General features: G+C 34.5%; 1 non-coding gene across 1 annotated transcript; it reads right to left on the reverse strand.

Moving 5' to 3' along the window:
- Window positions 1–3,954: 3,954 nt before the first annotated feature.
- Window positions 3,955–4,059, reverse strand: LOC132504591 (U6 spliceosomal RNA). Its single transcript, XR_009534978.1, has one exon. It is a non-coding gene; the product is annotated as a U6 spliceosomal RNA (small nuclear RNA).
- Window positions 4,060–18,875: the final 14,816 nt, after the last annotated feature.

The raw sequence follows: 18,875 nt of genomic DNA on the forward strand, positions 1-18,875 counted from the left end.
TTCTTGGTGGCTGCAGTAGCAGCATTAGCGTTTCATGCCTGTCTCTGGTGTCCGAGCTGATAGCCGCGGCTCACACCCGTCTCTGGAGCTCGTTTAGGCGGTGCTCTGAACCCCCTCTCCTCATGCACCCCAAAACAATGGTCACTTGCCTCTTAGGCAGTTCCAGACTTTTTCCTGGACTCCCTCCAGGCTAACTGTGGTGCACTAGCCCCCTTCAGGCTGTGTTCACACAGCCAACCCCAGTCCTCTCCCTGGGGTCTGACCTCTGAAGCCCGAGCCTCAGCTCTCAGACCCCACCCGCTGCCTTGGGTGATCTATCAAGCCTCTCAGGCTGGTGAGTGCTGATTGGGACTTATCCTCTGTGTGGGAATCTCTCCGCTTTGCCCTCTGCATCCCTGTTGCTGTGCTCTCCTCCATGGCTCAGAAGCTTTCCCCCGCCCAACCCCATCCCCACCAGTGAAGGGGCTTCCTAGTGTGTGGAAACTCTTCCTCTTTCACAGCTCCCTCCCAGAGATGCAGGTCCCATCCCTATTCTTTTGTCTCTGTTTTTCCTTTTTTCTTTTGCCCTGCCTAGGTATGTGGGGAATTTCTTTCCTTTTGGAAAGTCTGAGGTCTTCTCCCAGCGTTCAGTAGGTGTTCTGTAGGAGTTGTTCCACATGTAGATGTATTTTTGATGTATTTGTGGGGAGGAAAGTGATCTCCACATCTTACTCCTCCACCATCTTGAAGGTCCTCTACTCCACTGAATCTTGAATGGCCCCATGTAATTTGCAAAAACCATGTGTATTAGTGCCCAGACTGGATTCCTATCTACTGAACTTCTGGTTGCTTTGCTTTCTTCAGCCTACACCTTCAACTTTCTTTGTAGGAATGTCCTTGGGCTGCCAAAGATGCTTTGCCCACAAGCACAGGGAGCAAAAAGGTAACTGGAAATTTATGTCCCTCCACTATAGCCATTTGCCGATGACTGACTGGTATGGAATTGTGAAATTCCAGCTCCCTTGACTGAACTTGGGACAAATTCTGGGGCTTGATGTACACCCCAGAGTTTCTCTGAGGAATCAAGCTGAGGCTGGGACTTTGTACTTTCCCCTCTCCCATGTGGGTTTCTTCTGGGAGTACTTTCTTACTAAATAACATGTAGCTGATTCTTCATCTCAGGGTGTGAGTCTAGGGAACCCAGCATAAGGCACGATGTTAACCACACTTCCAACTAATGACCCTTCCAGGAGGAAAACAACAAATAAAAAAACAAGTGAAACACAATACAATGTAAACTTTACAAGTGTAAACACAATAAATAAAAACACATTTTGGTGTTTTATTGTAAACAAGGAAGTCTTAGAAAAGTCTTCGGTCTTACATGGAAAGGGCAAGGATTTATTAATGAAGTTTAAATAGGAAGGTATGTTATTATACCTACTTACCTCCAGATTTTTCTCACCAGATTCAAAATCCTCCCATTATTCACTCCTACATTTTAATACTAAACACAGACATTGTTGTGTTGCTTACAGTTCAAGACCAGTATTTCCTAAAGCAGGATCTGTGAAATGCTGGTACTTGAGGCTAATTGTAGGTAGTATGTGAAAAGAAAAAATGTTGGGTAAATGATCCCAATATACAAAGCATTTGAGAAATGATAGTTTAAACAAAGTAAAACAGGCTATTTGAGTTAGGGTATTTCAAACATTTAATATAATAATGCTCATTGGAAATGTTCGATAAAGTGCTAGCCTTTATTTAAGCCTTACTTACATATCTTATTCGATAATCAGACTCTTTTTCCTTGTCTTTTTTTTTTTTTTTTTTTGCGGTACGCAGGCCTCCCACTGTTGTGGCCTCTCCCATTGCAGAGCACAGGCTCTGGACGCACAGGCTCAGTGGCCACGGCTCACGGGCCCAGCCGCTCCGCGGCACGTGGGATCCTCCCGGACCGGGGCACGAACCCGTGTCCCCTGCATCGGCAGGCGGACTCTCAACCACTGCGCCACCAGGGAAGCCCTTCCTTGTCTTTTCATAGCTTTATTGAGGTATAATTGACATATAATAAAATGTACATATGTATACACCCATAAAATCATTGCCACAATCAATTTAATTCACCTATCCATTACCCCCAAAAGTTTCCTTTTACCCCTTTATAATATATTCCTCCCAGCCCTTCTGCCCGTGATTCTTCTTTCTGACACTATTGATTAATATGCATTTTCTCAAATTTTGTAACAATAGAATCATATGGTAGATAATCTTTTGTGTTTGGCTTCTTTCACTCAGCATAATTGTTTAGAGACTCATCCATGTTTATGTGTGTATCAATAGTCCCTTCCTGTTTATTACTGTATAATATTTCATTGTGTGGATATACCACAAATATTTACTCACATGTTGATGATCATTTGGGTACTTTCCAGTTTTAGGTTATTTTTAAAAAGCTGTTTTGTGTATAAGTTTTATATGGACATTTACTTTCATGTTTCATGAATAGAGTGAAATAGGTAACAGTAGGTGTATATTTAATATTCTAAGAAACTGCCAAACTATTTTCCAAAATAATTGTAACCTTTTACAGGAGGAAAATGTGAGAGTTCTAATTGTCCTACAACCTTGCAAATACTCAGTATCATCAGTCTGTTTAATTTTAGACATTATAGTAAGTGTATAGTGGTATATCACTGTGATCTTAATTTGCCTGTATCTAGTGATGTACTATTCAGCATCTTTCCATGTGCTCACTTGCCATTTATACGTCTTATTTCATAAAGTATATGCTCAAATCTTCTGCTGTTTATTAATTTTACTTTTTGTTATCTTATTGAGTTTTAAGCGTTCTTTATATATCCTGGATGAAAGTCCTTTGTCAGATATATCATTTGAATATATTTCCTCTGTCTGTAGTTTGTCTTCTTATTCTCTGAAAAGTGTCTTTGGAAGAACAGAAATCCTTAATTATGATAAAGTCCTATTCATCAATTTGTTTTTTTCATTGATTCTGCTTTTGGTGTTATAGCTAAGAAAACTTTGTCTAAACCAGTGGTTCTCAACCGAGGTCAATGTTCTACCCACAGGACATTTTGCAATGTTTGGAGAAACTTGATTGTTACAATAGAAGGTGGGTAAGGTGAGACACTACTGGCATTTACTGGGTAGAGCCTAAGGATGGTACTAAATATCCTATGATGCACTGGAGAGCTCCCCTCCTCCTCCCCACAAAGAATTATACATTTCAGTAGTGAAAAAGTGGAGAAACTCTGGACTAATTCTAAGTCATAAAGATCTTACATTTTCTTCTACAAATTTCATACTTTTAGTTTTTACATTTATATCTGTGATCCATTTTGAGTTATTCTTGTTTATCTTGAGAGGTATGGCTCATATTTTTGCACATGAACATACAAGTTTTTGCGACACTACTAATTAAAACGACTATGCTTTCTTCACTGAATTATCTTCGCACATTTGTTGAAAATCAGTTGGGCATATGTGTGATGATCTATTTCTGAACTCTATTCTATTTCTTTGATCTATTTGGCTATCTGGACACAATTTCTTAATTACTGAAGGTTTACAGTAAGTCTTGAAATTAGGAGTTTACATTTCTCTTTTCAAAGTTGTTTAGCTATTTATCCCCAAGTAGTTCATATTTCTTAATGCTAATGTACATAGGTATTATTTATATTATGTATTGTGACAAAATATACATAACATAAAATTTACCATTTTAAGCATTTTTAAGTGTGCAAGTCAGTGTCATTAAAGTACATTCACATTGTGGTGCAACCATCACCACTCCAACTATAGAATGTTTTTTATCTTCCCAAACTGAAAATCTGTATCCATTAAACAATAACTTCTCCCTCCCTCCAGCCCCGAGAAACCACCATTTTACCTTCTGTCTCTATAGATTTGACTCCTCTAGGTACCTCATATAAATGGAATCAGAGTATTTGCCCTTACAAATAAAGATGCTTCAGGAATTCACATGTCATCCTTGTGCAGGGGCCATGCTAATCATCTCTGCATTGTTCCAATTTTATTGTATGTATTGATGAAGTAAGCATTATTTTTTATTTCAACTTCTGATTTTATTCATTTCTAGTATATAGAAATACAGTTCTTTTCATTTATTGATCTTGTATCCTCTAACCTTGCTAAGCTTAACCAATCACACAGATAAAATTACAATTACAAGAATTTTATTTATTAAAGTGGAGACTGACCTTTAGAAGGCTGAAGAACAGGGCATACTAGTAAATTTGACCCTATGTGAGCCACCGAGTCACACCTAATTTGTAGGAGTCAGGGAAGAGATTCACAGAAACAGCTTGTTGGGTGGAGCTGAGGAAAACATGGAGATTCGTAGATTCCACGTTGCCTCCTAGAGAGAGGAACACTATTTTATCTGTCTTTGCGCTGCCAATGTACACTTAAAGAGATAGTTTCTAAAAAGGAAAAACTCTCTGCTCCAAAACTATTTCTCTCTGCCAAAAGCCAAACATTTTCCAGCAAATGTAATGTTTAACATTAAAAAAGAGATTTTACAATGTATCTAAATACTTATACTTGTCCTTAAAACTAAATGAATTGATCAGTAATAACAATATTGTTTAAGGTCCCAACTCTCTACTAGAGCTAATACATGTAAGTCTCTCTATAAAAGTGTAAGAAGAAAAGGGGAAAAAATCCAGAAATAAAAGCACTTAGCATCAAAAAGAATAGGACAAAATGAGAATTGAGAGCAAATGATGCTTTGTAAAAATAGTCATTACAAGAAGAGGATTCTTTTGCAGAAAATTAGAAAGCATGTTGCATTGGTAAATCTAAAGCAGGCTTTTATGAAAATGGAGTAATATCAAAATGAGGGAGTTCTTGCAAATGCAAATCATGATTGCAAGGCTTTTTTTTTTAAAGCAGTGAATAATACATTGAATAAGGCAGAAAAGCAAATTATTGAACTAAAAGAGAATCCTAGGAAATTCTCTGAACTCCAAGGAATAATATAAGGCAAAGACATAGAAGTTAACAAGAAAAAAAAAGAAAGAGATGGGGAGGGCTAATTTGGGAAATCTTATATATAGGAATCCATATGGAAAGAAAAGAAAAAAGAAGAAATAATCAGAGAAGAATATATTTCTTTTAATGTCCAAGTATAAGACACAAATCTTTTCATAAAATAATTCAATAAGTATCTGGCAAATAAGTCATCACCTTGTAACATTTCTAAATTATAAGTGTAAGAAGAATTATTATATAGTCATCCATGTTAAAGAATTGGGTTATCCATGAAGAAAAAATACTTGAAGACTAGTCATCTACAAAATTAAATTCTAGAAGAAATGGGGCAATTTCAAACATGTATTGATTCAGAAAATGTATCATTCACATTCTCTTTATGAAAAAAAAGTATGTATAAGAAAATAATTATGTCTGCATTTCCCTGAATAATACCTCACATACTTGTGGCCCAACTGGACAGTCTCTAATACAAAGTGCCTGTACAAAATGCTTACCATATTACTATTAGATTTTTTATTTTTTCATGTATAGATTCATAGAAGTTCTTTATATACCCTGAAAATGCTTTATATGTGTTGCAAATGTGGAATGTCTTTACATTGCTTTTATTGTATATTTTAATACACAGAAATTCTTTAAGGAAGTTGAATTTAGCAATTTTTGTCTTTTTGATTTCTTGTTTGTTTACCAGTTAAAAAAAATTTCTTTTTGTGAGGTCGTGACAGTGTTCTCCTATATTGTCTCTTAAAATTGTATACATTTTCCTTTCATATTTAGATTTTTAACCACATGGAGTTTCTATTTCTGTATGGTATAAAGAAGAAATTTAATCACCCTCTTCTTTATTACATAGAGATAATCACTCATTCCAGCACAACAGGATAAACAGACTTTTTTCCACATTGACCCACTTATCTAAAATGTGTGTGTATGTGTGTGTGTTTGTGTGTCTATCTCTGAGGTCTGATTTATGCTCCATTTGTTTGTGTATTTCTGCACCAATATCACACTCTCTTGGTTACTAGAGCTTTATCATAAAAATTCATACCTGGTAGGGCAAGTCTTCCCAATGTGTTCTTTAAAATTACCTTAGTTACTCTTGGTTCTTTTCACTATGTATAAACTTTAGGCTAAAATAATCAGTGTAATCACACACACACACAAATGGATTTTGATTAGAATTGCATTTCATCTATAGATCAATTTTGAGAGATTTTATATTTTTGATTATTGAATATTTCAAGCTATGAAATATCCCTCATTTAGTTTCTAAAATTTTTAATCAGATTAAAAATAATTTTCAAAGAAATTTTGCATAGGAATTTGTATGATAAATTTCTAGACAGCTTTCATTTTTATAATTTAAAATGGGGTTTATTTTTTTAATATTTTAAACATTTATGTAAATGTATATATAATACTTTCATTTTTTAACTGTTATACTTAAATTCAGCAGTCTTAATAACTTGATAAATTATTAATAAGTTAACAAGTAATTTATTACTTATGTTCTATCAAATTGCCTTCATTCACAGGGATGTGATTTGCAACTATTGGCAGGTTTTTGTTTGTTGACTTTTTGTTTCCAAACTGCATATAATTTTTTTCTTTGTCTCTCTGCACTGAACACCCCAAATTGTAAAAAAGTTGTAATAACAGTAACATTTCTTGTTCAAAAAACTTTAAAGGGAATACTTTCAGCATTTCACTATAAAATATTGTGTTTACTGTATTTTATGTGGATAACCTTTATCAGATTAAAGAACAAAATAGTAAAACATTTCTTTCAAGTAACATCGAAGCCAAAAAAATAAAAATGACCAGTGAATCATGAACAATCCTGTTTCTGCCAGAGGAGAAAAAAAAAAAAAAAAAACTATAGAGTTGCTATAGTTACTAACTTTAAATAATAGATTATTGCAAAGTATTCTTATAGCTCTCATTAACTGGTTTTAAGGAATGGAGTTGGCATATCTCCAGAGCGCATATCTGTTAAGGATAAGTTACAATCACTTGAATAGGATTTCCAGAAAATGCCTTGCCAAAGTCTCACAGAGATTGATTTATTTGTGCTTAAAGTCAGATCATTTAATCTCTACCATTTCAAATTCTCATTCTTACATAGGTGGGTCCTACCACCCCAATAAATGTTGGAAACGGGCAGAGAAACATCACTGTATGCTACCCCTCTTCTCAGTATTGTATTGAAAGTGCCTTCTTTAAATTAACAGTACCTCATTAGCTAAAGTTCCAGGTGTTCACTCCACTTCCTTTATTGAGTTCAAGCAACAAATATTGACAATTATCTTTTTTTTTTCTCTCACTGAGAGTGCTACATAATCTTCTCAAGTACCAACCTATATTGGTTTTCTCCTGACTCCTGTCAACTCCTCTGTGACCCTAACTCTTCTCAAATAAGTTATCAGTATTTTCTTCCATTCTAATAAAAGTTAATGTCCTGTAGGCTCAGAGATGACCTATTTGAACTTGCAGATCACAAAGAGACCCATGACTTCCTCACTGAAAACCCTATTCCATGAGCTTATACTACTCATTAATAATGAATAAATTAATTAAAACTCATGCAGTTTTTGAATTAAATTTATCTCCCCTTGAATTTCTGTGTATTAGTCCTAGTTATAGTCTCTGGAATTGCATAGTAGGCTAAATAATCCCTTTCTCACCTGACATATCTTCCTTTATTTAAAGACAGCCATCATGGGACCTCTGAATCTTCTCTTCTCCAATCTAAACACCGACAGTACATATGTATTTTCTCATTGCTTGTGAGAGATAAAATTGACAAGCAAAAAAACTTTCATATTATCTGCTTTCCAAAAAATGGAACTCCTGCAGATATCTGAAGAGTGGATTTCCTCAATCAGTGTCATATCTTATCTCTGCTCCTTCTCTATTAGGGAAGCAGCATGCATGTTCTTGCTTCTAGCCTATTAGTTTGTAACTTGCTCCCACATTCATATTCATTTCACCCTCACTGGAATTCTCTCTACTTGCTTCTACTTGCTTGGATTTTTTAAACAGTATTCAGACTTCTTAGCAGTCTTCTCTCTACTATATTCTACTGAAAACTATTAGTCTCCTTTTCCATTACAGCCCTTCTTTAAATTTTTAGTCAAATACATATTTTTCCAATATGTCTTTTGTTTTGAATTTAATGCTATTTATTTCTTTCCTCTCTCCTTTTCCATTTACATGTAAAGCTTTCAATTGACTGGCAAGTTATTTTTCAAATACATTCTTCTTCAAGGTATGTTATGATTCTTAGTTATTATGGAAATTCTGGTATTTTGCAGGGCAAACCTTGTTTTCTGAAATGCAATATGTGAAGTCAACTAAAGCATGATTGAGCAACAAAAGCATCTAAGGTGATAGTATTTCACTTTACCAATACCAGAGTTATAAATGCTTTCCACAGAACAGATAGTATTTGTAAACTCAGCAGTAAACATCAGATGAAATCACAAGTATGGTATTAGTAATTTGAGTCATGCAGGTGTGCTGCATTTCAAAACAACCAAATGTAAGAAACTTTGAAGCTGCAAATAAGTTGATTTTTTTTTATATTTAGGTTTGAATTATTTGTTTGGAATCTGATATGAATTCCTCCCAAAGGAACCATTCTTGTATGTGGCAGCTTGATTCTGCAAATCAGCCCACAATTTGCATTTAACCTGTTTTATAAATGAAACACTGTACAATTCCGATGAGCAACAATAAAACTTTAAAAAAATTGTCTAGTTACAAATTTAGTGAATAAGCTAAGCCAAAAGGACTAGTAATTCTTTTATTTCTCTCAAAGGCTAATATTGAAGGAAAAGATTGAAAGGAGGTCCACTTTGCTGGTGACTACATATAGTATAAAAATATTTTAAGCCATAGAGCCTATACGTGAAGTGTGCTTATTGAACATGGAAGTCCTTGAGTCAAGCAGGGCAGCTTAGCAATGAAAATCTATGGGCCCATCTAAAACCAGGGTGTAGCACAGTCCTAGTATTCCTAGTATAAACTTTATTGTTTTAGATACTAAAATTAGATACTAAATATTAGCTGCAAGTATTATATTACTGTATCCAACTCTCCCAGAGCTAGGCTCCATTGGACACTCTACTTGTAGGTCAGTTTGGACTCAGTTTCTGAACTATTTCTGACTAAGTCAAGAAGGGGCTGCAGTACATAAATATCTCATGGCAAGGGCTTGGCATTCCCTCATCTTCCTTCCTTGGCTGGCCAGGAGCATCTTCTGTGTGTTTTTTAAGCACAATGCTCCCAGGGGCCTCCTCCTGGCTCTCCAGACCTGAGGATCTCATCTCTCATTCGCTGGGGCTTTCTCTCAATCCGTGTTTGAAATGCTGTCTTGATTATCTTCATCCAACACAACTTACATGGTACTAAGCTCTCAATAACCGCCAACTTGCTTCCCATTCTCTACCTCACCTCTGACAAGGACTAAAACCTGCCTTGTTGCCAAACACTCTCTCTAGGGACTAAGATGTTATATCAAAGCCTAAGCTTTAGTCTTGTTATCCTTGTACAGATTTCTTCTTGGGCCTGTTTACCTGGAAGGCAATAACTGATAACACAACCTAGATTTTTGATGCTATGTAAAATCCCTGTTTTTCCATTAGACTTACATAGTTAATATTTTCTTTTACATTGGGCAGACTTCCTAAAAATTAGACTTCATTCCTGTGTCCTCTTGTTTGAAACGGTACTGTCAGCATCTGTTTCAATTCCCGCAATCTCTTGGCAGATCTAATGCCAACCCCTCCAACCTACCCTCCTAGACTTTTCAGACAAATGACCATGCTTCTACAAGTCATTAGATATAATAACTACATCCAATCTAATGATATAGATATACACACATCTATATGTATATATACTCATACATATTTATGCATGCATTAATTCTATACATATATACAAAATATGTACATGTACATATATGCCTGTATTTTATATTTGCATATATATATTCTTTTCTTTCCTTACACACTTAGAACTCAGAGGATATCATATAATGTATTGTAATTACTATTTAAGAGAAACCCAAATTTAAAAATAAATATTTAAAAATCTGCTGACCCTTAGAAGAGTTATTCTTGGAAAGGGACTGAGTACAAGCCCACACTTGGCTGGGCAATAACTAATGCTATCTGCCTGTCATTTTAAAAATAACTAGAACTGATTGAATGTACCCTTGCAAGGAAACAATACAATGGCACATTTTCACAAAGGGTAAATTCATGTAAAATTGTTAGTGCAAAAATTAATGAATTCGGTTCTTCATTTTATATGAGATACACATAAAAATGTGGACATGTCATAGTTTCTCTTCTGAAAGTGCATTAATAGGAACAGTTAACTGTTTTGCTATCTGTCTGACAAATGTAATATAACAATAAAAGCCTTCTGAATATTTTACATAGATTTAGCCATCTGTTGCATAGAACCCAAGATCTCTATTAGCCCATGTATTTAATCCGAATTGTTTTAAAAATAAATGCCATAAATTTTAGCCATAAGTTCAGCAGTGAAAACTAGCAGGAAGATTGTTGAGAACGCTAAAACCAGTGTGTCTCGACTAGGCAATGGCAGTAATTTATTAAAAGGCCCTATCACTCTGGAGATCAATTAAGATGCAGTCAAAACTCATCTGTCTTCTTGGATGATAAAATGTGAAGCAGTTCAGAATAAGGCAATAGAGAGTGGCAGGGTCTGTGGTGAACTGGAGACTGTCTGCCCTAAGAGCAGTTTACAAATATTTATTTATTTGTACATTTATATATATATAAACATAAATGCAGAGACACACATCAATTGTTTTGACCAAAATACATCTGTGAGCCAGATCTAAACATATGTGCAGTAAAAGTAAGCAGCAAAGTCACCAAAAACAAGTGGAAAAACAGTAATATTTATTATAAAGGCATACATCCTTTTTTTAAAATTGGTTTGTTAAAATGTAGATGGAGCAATAAGATCTTTCAGATTGTGATGTGGAAGTGACGATGAAAAATGCTGACATTTTCCCCTACAGAAATTTTTAAAAGTCAAAGAAAATATGGGAAAAATGAACATCAAGAATGTCATTTTGTGATTTGATTGAGAAGTAGATATGTTTTAGATTTGAATCTAAACACATTTTCTCATTAGGAATAATTTCTGAATTATCAAAACAGCATTATAAAATTACTATAAAGTCGTTATGTGTCTTTGCTTGAAGTTACTGTAAGAACAATTGCATTATGAAAGAAGTATGCATGTGTGTACGTGTATATGTTTGCACACACACCTGTATGCATATATATTCTGCAATTCCAGGGAAAGATTTAAAGGTATAAAAGGTAGCTATTATTTGTATCCCTCAAATAAGAATGTGAATTATTTGCTAGCTTAAATCGCTGATAAAATCTTTGTAAAGTTGTAGCTATGGTACTTTATTTGAAACAGTTCATCTTAAAATTTATAATAAGAATTATTTTTCTGAGTAACTCTTATAAGCCAAGCCATTTCTATAAGTTTTAGCAAATTAAACATTCAACATTATCCTATTTCACAGATGAAGAAAGTGAGCTTTTGAAAAAATAAGAAACATTTCAAAAATCACCTCATAAGTAGGAGAAATGGTTTGAATTTAAAACTTGATTTTCTTGATTTCTAAGTGTATGCTCTTTACCTATTCTGACTACCTTATAATATTTTGTTTGATATTCAACATATTAACCGATTTTTGTGGTGCACTTTTTTTTCTTTCCTAGGTTGACCTAAACTAGCGATCATTAGCCAGACAATAAGAATCTTTTTTGGTTGTTATGTGTATTGTATTCTAGATCTAATTAATTGGACTTGATTTGATTCAATATCTTGTCATATTTGATCATTGTTTAAGCTTTATAGAGTTCATACATTTCTGAAATAATTAAAATAGAAATAATTAAATTTGGAAACCTGAAACCAGGTTTAGTGATAGAGTTATACGGAGGCTGTTGAGAAATGGAAAGATTGCTTTCTCTAGGGACAGATAGGTCAGATTCAATGCAAAAGTCCTCCTCTCATTTGCGTGTAAGCAAAGCACAAATCTTAAGACAAATTTATTTGTACTAATTTTGTAGTTAGTTCAGAATGTTGGAACCAGCTGCCCCTCTCTGATTACTTTTATATTTAGAATTCATATTTTGGGCAAGATAAAAAGAAATCATTTTCTTTTTTCCAGTACTCTGAACATAATCACCCCAGGGTCTATTCCTTTTTATAATAGGGCTGCTGATTTCGGTGATTAAAAGAGAAAGAGGGGTCCTTCAACATTACTGGCGAATGTTTTTTGCTGCTGCTTAAAATTATATCTTAAGAACTTTTTGAGATGGGTTTTTACGAACGAAAATTAGCTTTATCGGGCAAATGCGACCTTCTCTCTCAGAAGAACTGGCTGTCAAGGGGGAAAAGTGTATATTCAGGTTAGCAGAATATCAAAGTTTTAAAGCTCCCTAGGAGTTTATGAATTTTGAATATAAGCAATATCACCTAGTTATGAGGGAAAGACTTTGCATATAAATCAATACATTATATTGCAGTTTTGAGTAAACAAACATCATTGAGTTAAGCTAACTTTTCTATTTTTTTCTTACATTCATTTAATCAAGAGATGAATAGCCGCACTTACACTCCCCACACCCCAAAACAGAAATGTTCAAAATATACACCATGAACTTTATCACAGCAGATCAAAAACAATTGCTGAATTATGGTTATTTCTTTGCATTTCTGCTAATTATCTCAGAGTTTTAAAAATGGTCTCAGAATCTGTCTTCCAATAGTTCCTTAGTGAAGAGTTAGAAATTTAAGAGAAAAAAAAATCCTCTAAAGCCTCTTGACGACTGTTCTCTGAAGAATAACTTCAGGTTTAATCTCCAAAGTACTAAAACAGATGTAAACACTTAATATTTTCCACAGGTAATAACCACATAATTTGAGAATGAATATTTTAAAAAATAATCAAAATCTAATCGAATTACATCTTTCTCTCTTGGGTCAATATAATTTAAACAGAATGAAGGGAGGGAGTAAATGGGTTCAGTTCTCACATTAAAAAACCACTTTCTAGTGCCCACTCAGATGTGGAATTTCCTAATTAGTCAAGGAGCTCCAAGCTCAGTTTACCCCTAGAAAAAGAAGTAAGATGGACATTATATATTTCATTATGTTTGTTATTATGTTTATTGTTTCCATTATGTTTATTGTTTCCATAATCTTATACTGGAAGGCTACATGAACTTTGAGCTTGCTACATTTGTTAATAATATGTAATTAATTAAATTTAAATCTCATTCTACTTGCCTTTCAAATTAATAAATGTCTCTATATAATAACTTTCTTTTGCAGAGACTAGAGTCTGCTTACAAAAACTTATGTTATCAATGGGTATATTTTATACATTTAAAATCATTTCTTTTTTTAAATGTTCAATACTTTTCTTCCTAAACAAATTATTTTAACATAAGGTTTTCATATTCTTAATTATATTGTAGTTTCAACATAGTTAAATGTTTTATCTTACTCATTTGAAGATAATTTTTCCTAATGTATACCACATGAGTAATCATTATTTCTCACCTAAAATATAAAAAGTGAATAATCTTACCTTAACAAACTAACTAAAACAGAATAAAACCTTTCTACAAGTATCATTTAAATCAATAGGCTAAAGAAATACACCCTTAAAAATTAGAAATTTAATATTTGTTAGTTATTTTAATAAATATCCATGTGTAATTTATGGAAGTACTATTTATACTTTATAAAATGTTGATTTGTAAACGATTTGGAGAAAGAAAGTGTTCATTTATTATTTATCAATGATAGAGCCAGTGTAGCATTTTAGACATTTCAGAAATGGTTTTCCACTTAAATGGTAATGGCAGTGGATGAAATTCTTGATTATATTTTCCTGCTTTCTGGCACTATGTGCTGTATTTATCTTTTGACACATAGAAATGTAACTGCACAACAGCTTCTACTCACCAATCATTTTTGTGACCTGTAATGCAGTAGTACATTTTAATATGTAGGAAGGTTAGGAACTGGGGTCAATATTTCACATGCCTGTATGATTCAGCAATTCCTTTGAAAAAGGCAGCATTAATACAAATATAATTTAAGAAGCTAGTGAATAAAACAGCAAAAGGGAGAAGGAAAGGATTCAAGAAATAGGACTGGAAATGACCTGTAGTGAAAGAAAGCAAATTAAAGTTGAACTTGAGCAGGGACAGAGGTTAATTTAGTCCTGATTAAAGGCCTTTAATTTCTAGGAACTCTCCTCCTATCATATATCTGAATACTGTCATCAATTTATTAAGGTAGATCAGCTAGCTAGTTAGCTAGCCAGTTAGATAGATAGACACATATATATATATATATTCATACTCTTAACCAATATATTTTGAGCTCCTTTTATGCATGAGACATTATCCTAAGCACTGGAGATATATTAGATTAAATCACTGAGTAATTAAAATAGATGAACAGTAAAAACCTGAAGACATGAAGAGGAAATGAGTGATAACTCTTCCAAGGATATCCACTTAACCTAGACAAAAATTTTAAAGCACTATGCGGAGTTAGGGAGTGATTTAGGTATATAACTTTTTTATTATTTAATTTCTACTTGCTCTTTCAGTTAGAGGTATAAATACCATAATAAAAGCTTCCATCTTAATAATTCATCTGTACTGGAGTCTACAAAAAATTTATAGTCCCTCACCTACTGTTCTCTAGAGGACGTTGTTTCTTTTATACCATAAACAGAGAATTGCTTCTTCATTGCTAGAGCTCAAAAGAAAAAGAAACTGGTCTTTCTAAGGTCATTGTGTAATAATAGTCAAAGAGAAAATATTAGCTAAAAAAACTTGCTACTTGGGTCTTCCCTGGTGGTGCAGTGGTTGAGAGTCCGCCTGCCAATGCAGGGGACACGGGTTCGTGACCCGGTCTGGGAAGATCCCACATGCCGTGGAGTGGCTGGGCCCGTGAGCCATGGCCGCTGAGCCTGCGCCTCCGGAGCCTGTGCTCCGCAACGGGAGAGGCCACAACAGTGAGAGGCCCGTGTACCGCAAAAAAAAAAAGTCTTTTAACTACCACCTAAATCTGGAAAATGTTTTAAAGAAGTCTAAGAATGTCCAATTGCTATGTTTGGAAGGTCCAAAGAATTCATTGTAGGTCTTCTTTATATGAACAGATAAACTCAACTGTGTTTGGTTACTTAAAAACATTCTTTAAAAATCTTTAAGCTTAATGTTCAATAAGGAGAGAGAAATTAATTAAAGTTTAATCTATGATTTTAGCATCAACTCAAATAAGGTTAAAAAAAATCTGTGATAGTCTTTTCTGACTTACTAGTGACTGGTTCATGCCAATAAATAATGATTTGTGTAAATTTCTGAAAAGTTTTAATTTTACAAGTTTGTATATTATATGGCCAATCTCATACAGACAATGTTTTTTCCAGAGTAAAATTTGTAACTGAGAGATAAAATCAGTGGTGTTCTGGTAACAATTTAACAATCAGCTCTCAGGGAGGGGGCGCCGATTTTTAATGTTTGCTGATTTATGTGGTGTTAAAACTCCCACCATGGCTAACTTCAAGTTACCAACTTGACATGACTGAGCATGGAGTTGGGAAGAGATGCTCACACTCTACTTCACAAGCTGGGAGGAGCTGACTTCAGCACATCACGGCTGATTTGATTAAATACAAGCTGCTGTCCATTACATAACATCAGTGTAGGTACCACTAAGAAGGAAGTAGGGCTGGCAATTAAATTGTGACAAAATGTTTTCTTATCATTCGATTGATTGATTTTTATTTTGCACATATTACAAAAACCCTTTCAAAGATCCTCTGCCCCAGAAAGGCTCCCTATCATCTATTCAACTTGAGAAAATGAGAGAGAGAAAAGATATACAGAGACAGAAACAGAGAGTTCTGGCAACCAACACATTTGTTTAGCTAAGTTTTCACGTGACAAGCAATATACCTTGCCTTTTGAACAATATCCCTTCTATGTGTTCACAGGAAACGATCATGAAAAGGAAAAAATAGGGCACATTTCTTTCGCTTATTTCTATTTTTTTTAACACCTTTATTGGAGTATAACTGCTTTACAATGGTGTGTTAGTTTCTGCTTTATAACAAAGTGAATCAGTTATATATATATATATGTTCCCATATCTCTTCCCTCTTGCGTCTCCCTCCCTCCCACTCTCCCAATCCCACCCCTCTAGGTGGTCACTAAGCACCGAGCTGATCTCCCTCTGCTATGCGGCTGCTTCCCACTACCTATGTATTTTACGTTTGGTAGTGTATATATGTCCATGCCACTCTCTCACTTCATCCCAGCTTACCCTTCCCCCTCCCCATGTCCTCAAGTCCATTCTCTAGTAGGTCTCCGTCTTTATTCCCATCTTGCCCCTAAGTTCTTCATGACCTTTCTTTTTTGTTTTTAGATTCCATATATATGTGTTAACGTACGGAATTTGTTTTTCTCTTTCTGACTTACTTCATTCTGTATGACAGACTCTAGGTTCATCCACCTCACTACAAATAACTCAATTTCATTTCTTTTTATGGTTGAGTAATATTCCATTGTATATATGTGCCACATCTTCTTTATCCATTCATCTGTTGATGGACACTTAGGTTGCTTCCATGTCCTGGCTATTGTAAATAGAGCTGCAATGAACATTTTGGTACATGACTCTTTTTGAATTATGGTTTTCACAGGGTATATGCCAAGTAGTGGGATTGCTGGGTCGTATGGTAGTTCTATTTGTACTTTTTTAAGGAACCTCCATACTGTTCTCCATAGTGGCTGTATCAATTTACATTCCCACCAACAGTGCAAGAGTGTTCCCTTTTCTCCACACCCTCTGCAACATTTATTGTTTTTAGATTTTTTGATGATGACCATTCTGACCAGTGTGAGATGATATCTCATTGTAGTTTTGATTTGCATTTCTGTAATGATTAATGATGTTGAGCATTCTTTCATGTGTTTGTTGGCAATCTGTATATCTTCTTTGGAGAAATGTCTGTTTAGGTCTTCTGCCCATGTTTGGATTGGGTTGTTTGTTTTTTTGTTATTGAGCTGCATGAGCTGCTTGTAAATTTTGGAGATTAATCCTTTGTAGTTGCTTCATTTGCAAATATTTTCTCCCATTCTGAGGGTTGTCTTTTCGTCTTGTTTATGGTTTCCTTTGCTGTGCAAAAGCTTTGAAGTTTCATTAGGTCCCATTTGTTTATTTTTGTTTTTATTTCCATTTCTCTAGGAGGTGGGTCAAAAGGATCTTGCTGTGATTTATGTCATACAGTGTTCTGCCTGTGTTTTCTTCTAAGAGTTTGATAGTGTCTGGCCTTACATTTAGGTCTTTAATCCATTTTGAATTTATTTTTGTGTATGGTGTTAGGGAGTGTTCTAATTTCATACTTTTACATCTACCTGTCCAGTTTTCCCAGCACCACTTATTGAAGAGGCTGTCTTTTCTCCACTGTATCTTCTTGCCTCCTTTATCAAAGATAACATGACCATATATGTGTGGGTTTATCTCTGGGCTTTCTATCCTGTTCCATTGATCTATATTTCTGTGTTTGTGCCAGTACCATACTGTCTTGATTACTGTAGCCTTGTAGTATAGTCAGAAGTCAGGAGCATGATTCCTCCAGCTCCATTTTTCGTTCTCAAGATTGCTTTGGCTATTCGGGGTCTTTTGTGTTTCCATGCAAATTGTGAAATTTTTTGTTTTAGTTCTGTGAAAAATGCCAGTGGTAGTTTGATAGGGATTGCATTAAATCTGTGTAGATTGCTTTGGGTACTCTAGTCATTTTCACAATGTTGATTCTTCCAATCCAAGAACATGGTATATCTCTCCATCTATTTGTATTATCTATAATTTCTTTCATCAATCTCTTATACTTTTCTGCATACAGATCTTTTGTCTCCTCAGGTAGGTTTATTCCTAGATATTTTATTCTTTTTGTTGCAATGGTAAATGGGGGTGTTTTCTTAATTTCACTTTCAAATTTTTCATCATTAGTATATAGGAACGCCAGAGATTTCTGTTCATTAATTTTGTATGCTGCTAATTTACCAAATTCATTGATTAGTTCTAGTAGTTTTCTGGTAGCATCTTTAGGATTCTCTATATAGAGTATCATGTCATCTCCAAACAGTAACAGTTTTACTTCTTCTTTTCCAATTTGGATTCCTTTTTCTTCTCTGATTGCTGTGGCTAAAACTTCCAAAAGTATGCTGAATGATAGTGGTGAGAGTGGGCAACCTTGTCTTTTTCCTAATCTTAGTGGAAATGGTTTCAGTTTTTCACCATTGAGGATGATGATGGTTGTGGGTTTGTCATATATGGCCTTTATTATGTTGAGGAAAGTTCCCTCTATGCCTACTTTCTGCAGGGTTTTTATCATAAATGGGTGTTGAATTTTCTCGAAAGCTTTCACTGCATCGATTGAGATGATCATATGGTTTTTCTCCTTCAATTTGTTAATATGGTGTATCATGTTGATTGATTTGCATATATTGAAGAATGCTTGCATTCCTCGAATAAACCCCCCTTTAACATGGTGTATGATCTTTTTAATGTGCTGTTGGATTCTGTTTGCTAGTATTTTGTTGAGGATTTTTGCATCTATGTTCATCAGTGGTATTGGCCTGTAGTTTTCTTTCTTTGTGACATCTTTGTCTGGTTTTGGTATTAGGGTGATGGTGGCCTTGTAGAATGAGTTTAGGAGTGTTCCTCCCTCTGCTATATTTTGGAAGAGTTTGAGAAGGATA

This window comes from Lagenorhynchus albirostris, chromosome 14, assembly GCF_949774975.1.
Source record: "Lagenorhynchus albirostris chromosome 14, mLagAlb1.1, whole genome shotgun sequence".
Lineage (NCBI taxonomy): Eukaryota > Metazoa > Chordata > Mammalia > Artiodactyla > Delphinidae > Lagenorhynchus > Lagenorhynchus albirostris.